The sequence below is a fragment of the Meriones unguiculatus genome, chromosome 11 (assembly GCF_030254825.1).
Source record: "Meriones unguiculatus strain TT.TT164.6M chromosome 11, Bangor_MerUng_6.1, whole genome shotgun sequence".
Lineage (NCBI taxonomy): Eukaryota > Metazoa > Chordata > Mammalia > Rodentia > Muridae > Meriones > Meriones unguiculatus.
In genome coordinates, this window is record NC_083359.1 from 42,277,494 (window position 1) to 42,289,122 (window position 11,629).

Genomic DNA, 11,629 nt, shown 5'->3' on the forward strand with positions numbered 1-11,629 from the left:
CTCCTTCTCCTTGACCCAGTAAAGATCAAGTCCTCTGTAGAACACCCCACATATTGACTTCCCACTAGAACATCCTTCACTTACAAGACACCTTGACATAAATGATGAGACTTCTACTGCCACATCTCCCAATCAGTATCTCTTTACATTTTTGACTTTTGAGTAGTGTTTCTGAAAGCAGAGAATTTCACAGAGCCTGTCTCTACTCCTTTCAAATGAATAGGGTGTGTGACAGACTGGTGTTCAAAGCTTTGGAGCCAAAAAACAAAGAACTGTGGGACTCAAAGCTATAACTATAATTCATCAGTACTGTGAGGTTACCGACTGTGCACTTCAGCCTTGTTCTAAAGCTTAGAAAAACATCCACCAAACCAGCAGGTTCAAAATGGGCAAGCTTGGAACATACAAAGGAGCCAAGAGAACAAGGCCAAGGGCTGAACAAGCAGACAACTCACTTTAATTATTGCCAACAAAATCTGTTGGGACTACACAGCCTCTGGGACACATTCCATTTTCCCTCTCTCAAAACAGTTTTGTTCCCTGAAGTATTCTTTACACATTCCCAATTTTTTCTGATTCTAGAAACATAGTCAGTTAATTTAATGGACTCTCAGAGTCCATGTAAAAGTCTTTGCTGGTTCTAAAAACATATTCCAAAGAAACCCTCCAAAACCATTTGGATCTCTAGGCCTGGGGAGCAGACTGACTTTCAAACAGCCAAGGTTAAAAAAAAAAAAAAAATCAATACACAACAACAAGATTTCTAAGTCTAGTTAATAAATGCAAGCTTTACTAGGAATGGAAATATACTCTTATCTGCAGTGTACTTTGGCAGGTGTAAAAATAAGAGACTACTAAAAGTAAGTATACAATAAAGGACGATCTTAATAGTACATTCTAGTTGGTAATCCATGAGTGTGCACTGTGAAATTCAGCATCTTCTGTATGCTTTAAATTTTTCCTAATTAAATGTCGGGGTAGAGGTCTTTCAGACAATGAATGACTGAAAAATACCTTATTATGAGCAGAGGGCAAGAAGAGCAGACATGCCCACCTCTTCCCACCCAACTCAAGTCAGCACCAACAAGAAGCAATCTTGTTGTCCAGACAAAACCCTGTTTGGAGTACACTACAAAACTGATACAAAAGCTATTGAATGCTCTCTCCCCGGAATACCTGATCCTCACCTCTGAGACACAGGTTCTCAGTCTCCACTGCGTGTGAGAATTTCCGAAGAGCTTACTAAATGCAGATTTCTGGGCCTCACTCCATAACTACTCAATCAGACCCCGGGAAGGGGATGGGGAAAGTTCAGGACTTTCTCATGCTCACTCCACCTTCCTTGACACCTGTTGAGAGGCCCCTGGGGAGCCACCTCCTCCAAGGTCTTGGATAGCTTGGGGCTACGCCAGCCCACCACCTTTCCTAACGTCCTGCCTGAGCGCCAGTAGAGCCACGTCCAGACCTGCAAACCCGCAGGAGAAGGCGAGACCGGCTCCTCTGGGACCGCCAAGGTCACCCACGGGTCTCTGAGGTGGCTTGGCGCAGGGATCCTCCCCAACCGGCCGCAGTTCCTCTGCCCACCATAACCCGAGGAGAAAAGGCACACACTACCTCCCCTTACAGAAATAAAGAAAGGCGTGAAAATCACCCGAGTGGAATGGCCTTTCTCCGGCCCATAACCTCAAGTGTGCAGGCCCAGTCGCTCGCGGCCCTCAAATGCTGTCCCTCACAGCCCCGCAGCAGCAGCCACCCCGAAATTAACTCTCCGCCCTGGTTCTGGACTGCGTTTCAGGGGCAATGAACTCTACTGCGCCAGCCCAGCTCCGTTTACCTCAGAGTCCCGGGGCCCGAGGCCGGAGGAACACAACACCGTGCAGGTCGCGCCTGGTGCTCTGAAGAGCCCCTCTACAAGCGGCTCGCAGCGCACGCCGCCCCCGCACCCAGAGGCGCCTGGAACTTGTAGTCCTTCGGCGCAACCGCAGCATTCCCTGAGGCGGGGGCCTACGGCTCCCGGCACCCTCCGCGCGAGGGGCGAGGGCGGGGCCCCGCGGGCTAAGTCACGCGGCCCCAGCGTTTCGAAGCCCAGCCCCCGCCTCGAAGTGCGGAGGGAAGGGGCTCATCGGAAGCCGCCCGGAACTCTCAGAGGTGACTCACCGTCGCTGGGCCCCTATCGGGCCGCGAGCAACTGCAGGACCGGCTGCCTCAGTTCGTGGCCGTCGCGGCCTGTGGAGAGCAAAAGCGTAGGCTTTGGAGAAAGGCTCCTGGCCTCGCGGCGAAGGGCGGAGCTTCGCGCCACACGTGATGCTTCTGGGTGACGTCAACAGAGGCGCGTTGCAGGTGTGAGACGAGCACGTGGGCGTACCCCAGGCCTTTCAGCTGGGGGAAAGGCTCAGGAGTGAGCTTGGCTCTGCTTGCGCTCCCTTCGCCCAGCCAGCCGCGCTGTGCAGGGTTAGGGCGAGAGGCACCATCCCTGCCCTGGGCCACCGAGGCTATGTGCGTTAAGATGGGAATCACACCAGCTGTCCCTGCCCTCACACAGCTTCCGCTCTGACGGACCGTATGCAGATAAGCCACGTAATGCCCAGCACCACCAAGGAAAGCTCCAGGATGTCCCAACACAATTACAGAGCGTTGCCTCTGGGTAGGGAAGTAGGAAAGACGAGGTGGGGAGAAGAAAAAGGGACTAGCTTAAATGAGCAAGAACTGAAAGGTACTTTGGCCAGCAAGGTGAGGACTCTGGATGGTAGTCTGGATCCAAGTCATGGAAAGAATTTGGACTTAACCACAAGTGGAAACAAGCTCTTGGCTTATTTTTCTTTAGTATTTGGATGTATATTGGGCAGTCATGGAGGTAAAAGGACAACTTTCAGGAGTCAGTTTTGGGTTTTAGCCATCACGCTCCTATGAGTCATCTCAGCAACCCTGTGTGTTTGAGTCAGGGTCTCCCTCCGTCCAGGATGGCATTGCACTCAGACTCATAACCTCAGTCTGCCAAGTGCTGGATGACAGGCAGGGAGCCATCACATTTTGAGGAGTTTTAAGCTTTAGAATTACTGTTGAGATTCATTAGTCACATGTTTTGTATTGCAAATCTCACCTGCTCATTAACATAGTTTTATTCCAAAATCAATACTTGTGCTTCCTCACTCATGGGCATAATGGATCCTGTGCATTTTTAGCTGAGGTTAAATAAGAGCAACCTGTTAGAAAGTATTGCAAGTTTGGTGTTAGTGGTTTTGCTGTTTAAAGTGACCCTAAGGGTAGACTTGAAGTGCTGTCTAGTGTTTCTAAATTAAAAAAAGATTTGATTTTTTTTGTGCGAATTATACCCATTAGTGAATAACTTGGAATCACCACTAATGCATCACATTAAGGAAAGAAATAAAAGCACATCCCCTTGGAGTCATTTGATCAAGAAAAAGTTCAGGTTTTAATTGTGTACTTCGTGCTTCTTGTGTCTTCCGTCCTCGGTTGTATGAGCCTGAATCTGAGTCTGAAGGCTGTCTTGTAAGTATTTGTTCCCTGTGTCTGTGTGTCTGTGTCCCTGTGTCTCTTTCAGTCCATGCCTGACAAAGGGCTTCATTCTGTGTTTATTGAATAGCACAGAAGACATCACATGGGGAGAAAATGGATTCTTTACAGACATCTTTGACAGTTTACAAGGGATTAAGCTCCAACTGATCCCTACTGACCCAGATAACAAACATTGTTTATCAACCAATATCTTAGGATGGTGCTTTCAAACTTTACAGTATTTTTAGGAAGTTGCTTTCAGCTTCTATATTTTCTGCTTCCAGGAAATGATACACATGGGTTATCTAGGGGGGAGGCATGGAAGTGTAAATAATCTAAGATCGTAGCTATATATTTAGGTAGTAATACTGATTATTTGGGAAACCCAAGGCAACTAAGGATGATTGTTACCTTGTTCTCTTAAAGACAGGTTAAACAATCACTTTGAGTAAATAGCAGTCTTAAGACTTTTATTTTTGTTTGTGTGTGTTTTTGAGACAGGGTTTCTCTGTGTAGCTTGTCTGTCCTGGAACTCACTTTGTAGACCAGGCTGGCCTCAAACTCACAGAGGTCTACCTGCCTCTGCCTCCCCGAGTGCCAGATTACAGGCATGCACCACCATGCCCTGCTGAAGTCTTAAGTCTTAAGGTATATTATTAACTTTGGCTGTGAGGTCAAGCAAAAGTTCCAGACTCTAGAATTTAAGAAATATTTTCAGAATATTGTATTGCCATAGTGCCTGAGAAAAATGTATTAGTTGAGTTTTGTATAGACTTGGTTTTGAGTTTAATTAAGCAGAATCAATAACATATGTTAAGTAAGGTGTCTTTAAACATAAACACTCAAAAAACAAGGTTGTATACTAATTAGATGACAAAGAAAAAAGATGTTGTAGCCAGAGGCTACCTAAGGAACCTAACTCTTTATTTTCCCCAGAAGCAGTATTCTACTTATTTCAGCATTCACTACTTATTTGTAGCAACTTCATAGAACACACCTACCTCAAATAATGTTATTTGACTAAATATGATTCGACCCAAACTTCATGGGCTCATTCTGAACTAATGTGTAAAGAATCAGACCAAGAGTGGCACTTAGGAAGCTGGAGATCAAGCACTTAATGCATTTAAAATTTTTCTACTTGCCATCTTTTGCTAACTCTAGCATTAGAGGGGACAGAGAGATGGCTCAGCATTATAGAGGACCCAAGTTCAAGTCAGGTGGCTTACAGTGAACTGCTGGTAACTGCAGCTCCAGGAGATTTGCACTTCTGTCCTCCACAGGTTGCTGCGCTCACTTGCACATGCTCTACATACAATTAACAGTAATAAAAATAGCAGTTTAATGATGTGGATCACCAGGCTAAAGTACTCGCTACCAACCCTGAGAATCTGATTCCAATCCTCAGGACCCACACGGTAGAGAGAAATGACCACCTAGTTGTCCCCTGAGCACTATGGAATACCCCACCTCCACACACAAATAAGTAAATATGCAAAACTATTTTTTTTTCAATTTGCCATGCATTAAAAAGCTGGTGTAGTGGGGCAGTTGCGGTGGCACAGGCCTTTAATCTCAGCACTTGGAGGCTGGAAACATGGTTCAGAGGTTAAGAACATTCACTGTTCTTCCAAAAGTCCCAAGTTCAATTCACATGGTAGCTCATAACCATCTATAGTAAGATCTGGTGTGCAGGCAGAACATTGTATAAATAAGAAAGAAATCTTTTTTAAAAAAAAATATTAGCAGTTGGGAGGCAGAGGCAGGCATATCTCTGAGTTCAAAGCCAGTCTTGTTTACAGAGCGAGTTCCAGGACAGTCAGTCAGGGCTACACAGAAAAACGGTCTTAAAAAAAAAAAAAAGGTAGGTGTACCACGTAGACCTCTTGGCACAGTCTTTGAGGATATGAGGCCAGCCTGGTCTACAGAGGGTTAAGCCAGTCAAGGCTACACAGAGAAACCCTATCTCAAACAAACAAAAAAGTTGGGTGCAATGGTGCTTTTAGTCCCATCACTATAGAGGCCAAGGCAGGAAAATCTTAGTTCTAGGCTAACTGAGGCTACATAGCCAAACTCTGTCCCCAGAAACGTGGGCTATAGGCCTCAGTGAGAGAACACTTGCCTGTTAGTGTAGGTTCCTAGGTTCCATCCCTGGTACTACACACACAAACCCTTTAATTAAAAGACAAGTTAGGAGCATAAAAAGGTAAAATTAATTTTGGTAATATCGTATACTGTTTGATGTATACTGACTGGGTTATTGTTTCAGTATTTAATCAATATAAAAATATCAATGAAACATCTTGCTTTTCTTCACGATGCCTTTGAAATCTACACTATTTTATTCTTAGAACACATCTAAATTTAGACCAGCTACATTTCAAGAGCTACCACAGTGGTTGTGGCCGCTGTATTGGATAGCCCTGATCTAGAACACTTACTCATTTATTCATTTAGCCAAGCGAGGTCTTGTAGCCCTGGAAATATACAAAATGTTGTAAGGCCAATCTCTATCCTCAAAGTCCACACTGTCCATCTGGGAAGACTAGTACGGTAGCTTGTTGTGAAAATGATAAGGAACTTTGACAAGGCTGTGTATGCTGGTGTGTATAATCCCAGTACTCAGGAGGCTGAGGCAGCATTGCCACGAGTTTGAGACCAGCCTGTGCCACACACCAAAACCGTCTCTTTTTGTTTGTTTGTCTTTCTTTTTTTTGCTTTGGTTTTTGAGACAGGGTTTCTCTGTGTATCCCTGGCTGTAGGCACTAATTTTTAAAATTCTATTTTATTATGGTTTCTTATGCCTCTTTCTCCCTACTCCACCCCAGTCCTTTCCAACACCCCAACACCAGCTAGGAGAGAAAGAAGTTTAGTGGGGAGAAGGGGCTTAGTTTTCCTTAGCTACTTCCTGCTATTCAAGGTCATCGGGTTCCTTGGGGCAAGCCCAATCCTCTTTTCAGGTTATCTCCAATATCTCATCACGCTGCATCAACAGCAACCAGGAGCAGCAGTGGGGAAGCACCATAGCCTTTCTTGGAGCCCCCCTTCTCTTCCTGGGCTCTGGCACTTATTCCCTCTCAGATTCCCCAAAATTAAACTATCTGCAGCTGGCAAAGAGCCCCTCTCAGAGCCCGCACGAGGCAAATATTTTGCTGCTATGGACAATCTGAGTCAGTCCCATATCCCACTACTGGGATTAAAACAAAAACATGTTTACATATCATAAACCAAAACTTCCACAACACCTGGCTGTCCTGGAACTCGCTCTGTAAACCAGGCTGGCCTCAAACTCCCAGAGATCTGCTTGCCTCTGCCTCCTGAGTGCTGGAATCAACGGTGTGCACCACCATCACCTGGGGCAAAACCCTGCGGTGAAAAAAACAAAAAACAAGGAGCTGGGTGTGGTCCCAGCACTTGGGGAGGCAGAGGCAGGTGGATCTTGTGAGGTCAAGGTAAACCTGGTCTACAAGGCAAGTCTAGGACAGGCAAGTCTACACAGAAAAACCTTGTCTTGAGGAAAAGGGGGGGACTATGTAAATAGTTTAGTCATTAAAGTGCTTGTTGTACAAACATGAGAACTCACATAAGTGTCCATGGGATGAGGTGCTATGTACTTTTAATCCCAGTTCTGAGGAGGCACACACAGGTAGATCCCTGGGACTTGCTGGCCCCAACCTTCCCTAATTTGCAAGTTCCTGACAGTGAAAGACCTGTCTCAAAAAACAAAGTGGATAGCTTCTGAGGAAAGATATTGAATATTGACCTCTGGCCTTCACACACGTGCAAACACATCTAAACACAAACACATAAACATACACACACACTAAAACAAACAGGACTAGGAGGATAACTCAATTGGTAAAGTCCTGCCTAACTGCCATCTGGGTTGGTGATCAGCCCCTAGGACCCACGGAAAAATGTCTGCTCTGGCGGCCCATGCTTATCCTTCTAGCACTAAGAAGGTAGAGACGGCTCTCTGGCTAGCCGGCCTAGCCTACTTGGCAAGATGCAGGCCAACAAGAGACCCTGTCTCAGAAAACCAGATAGATGGCTTCTGACAATACCCAAAGTTGATCTCTAACCTCCACACATACACACAGTAATATGTACCCACACATACATGAATGTGTGTGCTGCACACACAAACCCCCACCATCAACACAAGTGCTTTGAGAATCTAAGAGGAGTACCAAGACAAAGAAGCCTTTAGAGGTGAGGTGAGCATGTAAGCACTGGATTTGTGCTTTCTTCTTTTTGTTTTTTGAGACAAGGTCTCACTATGTAGCCCTGGCTGTCCTAGAACTAGCTATGTAGACCAGGCTGGCCTCAAACTCACAGAGCCCTGCCTGCCTCCACTGGGATTAAGGAATGGGTCCCACACCCTGAAGGACTAGAAATGTTATCTGAGAAAACCCCTTGGGAGGGTAGGGATGGAGAGATGGAGGGATGGAAGGGGATCAAGAGGGAGAGTAGATTTATGTTGTGAGGCATGTTCCTCAGAATTGCAACATGAACTTCAGTGGAACATTTCTTCCAGGAAAGAAGCAGAGCCTCCTTGAGAAGAGAAACTTGAAAGGTGGGGAAGATTCCCGAGTGCCCCTACCTAGCAGGATAAAACGGAATAAGCTTGCTCGGGGTAGAGACTCTCAGCAGCTAAGCTTCAGAGAGAGATGAGCGGTCTGCAAGCCCATAGTCTCTGCCTCCTCGTAGTCCTCTTCTTCCCCATTCCTTGTAAGGGTCACAAAGGGGTTATGAAGAGCAGCTGAAGAGGTTTGGCGCTGTAGGAGGCCCAGAGGCCATTGGGGAAGGTGCGGCCTCAATAGCAACTGAAGCCCCAAAATTGAAGGAGTCATGGAAGGAAGTTGAGACGGGTATCATAAGAGAACCCAGGATTGGCTACTGGCAAAAGTGCAGCCCAGTTGCATCAGGAGACCCCAGCATTTTGGAGACGTCAGTACCATGAAATGACTGCCAAGGACAGCAGCAGCCTGGAGTGGAAAACAGCCTGAGCCTGGGAGACAAGCTGTGTGTGCTACAGGGGTGGTGCCAGAGAAGTGACCCAAGCCTTTTGGAGGAGCCCAGAAGATAGTGGACACTGCTTTATTTACGGCTGGAGTTGCTCTTGCTTTGTCCAGATCATTACTGTGCCGGGTTCCTCCCTCTTGGAATAAGAAAGTACTTATTTTGATTTTATAGGCCCACCACTGACAGACTTTGAACTTTGGAGTTGCATAGAGAATAGATTTTTAGAAAGCCTTTAGAGTTTAAGAGACTGGATATTTGAAAGAGACTGAAATATTGTAAATATAAATCTTTAAATTTGTTTGAGGCTGGGCAGCGGTGGCACGCGACCTTTAATCCCAGCACTCAAGAGGCAGAGGCAGGAGGATCTCTGTGAGTTAGAAGCCAGTGTGGTCTACAGAGTGAGTCCCAGCACAGCTGGAACTGCAGAGTGAAAAAACAAATACAAAAACAAAAAGCGTTTGAATTTTAAAAGACTGAGGGACTTTTATTAGGGCTTGGTTATCAGCTAAAGTTATTTATGTTTTATTTTTTTATATTGCAATATTCATATTAACATGCCATCTTGGGGACAAATGAGAAAGAAAGGGTTCTAGTTGAAAAGTGATGTGTTTGTGTGTCAAGCTAATAGGGGGTCAGTTTCCTAGCTAGCTATTTTTTGTAACGTTTTACAAAGAAAGTTTTTTATTAGTACATACTAATTATAAATAGTGGGTTTCATTGACTTTTTTTTGAGACAGGGTTTCTCTGTGTAGCCTTGGCTGTCCTGGACTCACTTTGTAGACCAGGGTGGCTTCAAACTCACAGAGATCTGCCTGGTCTACAAAGTGAGTCCAGAACAGCCAAGGCTACACAGAGAAACCCTGTCTTGAAAAAAAAAATTAGATTGTAGGCAAGTCTGTAGAACATTTTCTTAACTGGTGAGTGATGTGGGAGGGCCCAACTTACTATAGGTGTTAACACTCTGGACTGGTGGTCCTGGGTTCTAAACGAAAGCAGGCTGAGCAAGTAATGAAGAGCAAGCCAGTAAGCAGTACTCCTCCATGTCCTTTGACCAGCTCCTGCCTCCAGATTCATTCTCTGTTTGAGTTCCTGGTGAGTGGTCATGTGGAAAGGTAAGCAAAATAGACCTTTCCTCTCTCCACATTGGTGTTGGTCCTGGTGTTTCATCATAGCAATGGTAAGCCGAGCTAATGGCACTATTGGGAGGCAACAGAAACTCTAGCAGGTAAGGCCTAGCGAGGGATTAGGTTATTTGGGTGTGTCCAGGAAGGACAGATCTTGTCCCTGGACCACTTGGTGGCCTCTGTTCCTGGCCACCTTGAGGTGAGCAGCTTTCTTCTGCCACTCCCTCTCCGCTATGATGTTCTGCCCTCACTTCAAGCCCACAGTAAGGAGACCGTGACCATGGACTGAAACATCTAAAACTGAGCAAAAATAACCTTTCCTTTGAGATCACCGATTTGGTTAGACCGGCTGGCCAGCAAACCACACAGTAGTTGTGTGTGTGTGTAACCTATATATGGTAATTATATATATATGTATATATATATATATTTCTTTTGAGACAGGGTTTCTCTTTGTAGCCCTGGCTGTTTTGGAACTTGCTTTGTAGATCAGGCTGGCTTCAAACTCAAAGATCGCCCTGCCTCTGCCTCCCAGCACTGGGACTAAAGGTGTGTGCCACCACGCCCAGCTCTATTCCTTACCACCAAAGTGCTATGACTATAGGCTTGTGCTATCACACCCAGCTACTCAACTGATTTCTCTCAGATATTTTGTCACAGCAAGACAAAGCTGAATAACGTAATCCAGGAAAAGGCAAATTTACAGACTAAACGCTTGATGGTTTCCTCAGGTTGGACAAGTTCAAAGGAAATGGAGAGAGGTGATCTGTGCTAACAGACGAGGGCTTTCCGAGTAGTCCAGACTGGCCTGGAACATCTTGGGCTGCCCTGTGTCGTTCCAATGTGCCATCCTCCCACATCAGCTTGCCAAATGATGGGCCTGCCTAACGTGATTTTTTTTCAGTGCCTAAGATTAAACACAGAGCCTTAAATGTGCTAAGCAAGCAAACACTGTGTCACTGAATTATATACCTCCATCCCTGAGCTTTCTCTTTACGCTGATAAAAATATTGTTCTAAAATTGTGAAGATGGTCACGTCACACATACTTGCAAATAAACTAAAAGCTATTGAATTGTACATTTTAAATGGATGGATTATATGGTTTGTAGATTATGTTGTAATACAGTTGTTAGTCAAAGTAATTCACACACAAAAAATAAACTTAGATAAGTAACGATAAAAACAGAAGGCCACTATCTCTCAACATCAAACGGTATTGTATGTGCATTACTTACTCCGGAGTCTTCATTGGCTGTGTCTGAGATCAGGAGCCCACAAACTGTTCCAGAAGCTGTTTAGCTGACAGTGTAACCATTTCCTGGGAAACATCAGAACCCAATTCCTTCATCAGCATCTAGTTCCTTCATATCGTTGGCTCCTCCCAGCCTCATGTGTACAATGCAGAGCTAGCCACCTTTTATTTTTAGTCTAGATTTTAGCGAATCTGGGGCAGCAGGAGTGCCAGAAGCACACCACAGCTTCAGTGACAGGTGCCTGTGTGCAGTGGCTCTGTCCCCAGAAGATCGCTCTTCTGCTGTTGGGGGAAACTTTATTCTCCACAGGGTGGCCCCACAGGTCCCAAGCACTTTAAGAAAGCCACAGCATTCCTGTGCTGGTCTATAAGAGGACTACTTGTAAGAGTTCCATTCTCCTTACCCTGTGTGGCTTCTTGAGTTCAAGGCCAAGCTCAAGCTGTCAGGCTCAACAGCAAGGGCCGTTAACCATTGAGCCATCTTACTAGCTCTTCCCAAATAACTGTGTTCAGTGGCTTGCTCCTACGTAAAGAAACAGCCCAAAGGTAGAAGAGTCAGGGCTTAGCAGCTCCACAGCCAGTTCTCAATGCAGTGACAAAAAGGACATGGCAAATCCCTTCTTGCCTGTCCTTCTAGGCCAGAATTAAAATTAGACCTGATGAGCCATGTGGAGACCCACAGACTCAGGCACCTGGCTGAGGCAGGAAGA

General features: G+C 45.6%; 1 protein-coding gene across 3 annotated transcripts in view; it reads right to left on the bottom strand.

Moving 5' to 3' along the window:
- The window catches only part of Cdip1 (cell death inducing p53 target 1), a 31,758-nt gene extending 20,732 nt beyond the window's left edge, over positions 1–11,026 (bottom strand). The window contains exon 1 of one of the 3 annotated variants that reach the window (XM_060364092.1): positions 10,903–11,026. The gene's annotated coding sequence lies outside the window, so the exon portion shown is untranslated. Of the gene's footprint in view, positions 1–1,834; positions 1,994–2,157; positions 2,311–10,902 lie in introns of those variants that run through there. The other 2 variants (XM_021632408.2, XM_021632407.2) reach the window with 2 other exon arrangements.
- Positions 11,027–11,629: the final 603 nt, after the last annotated feature.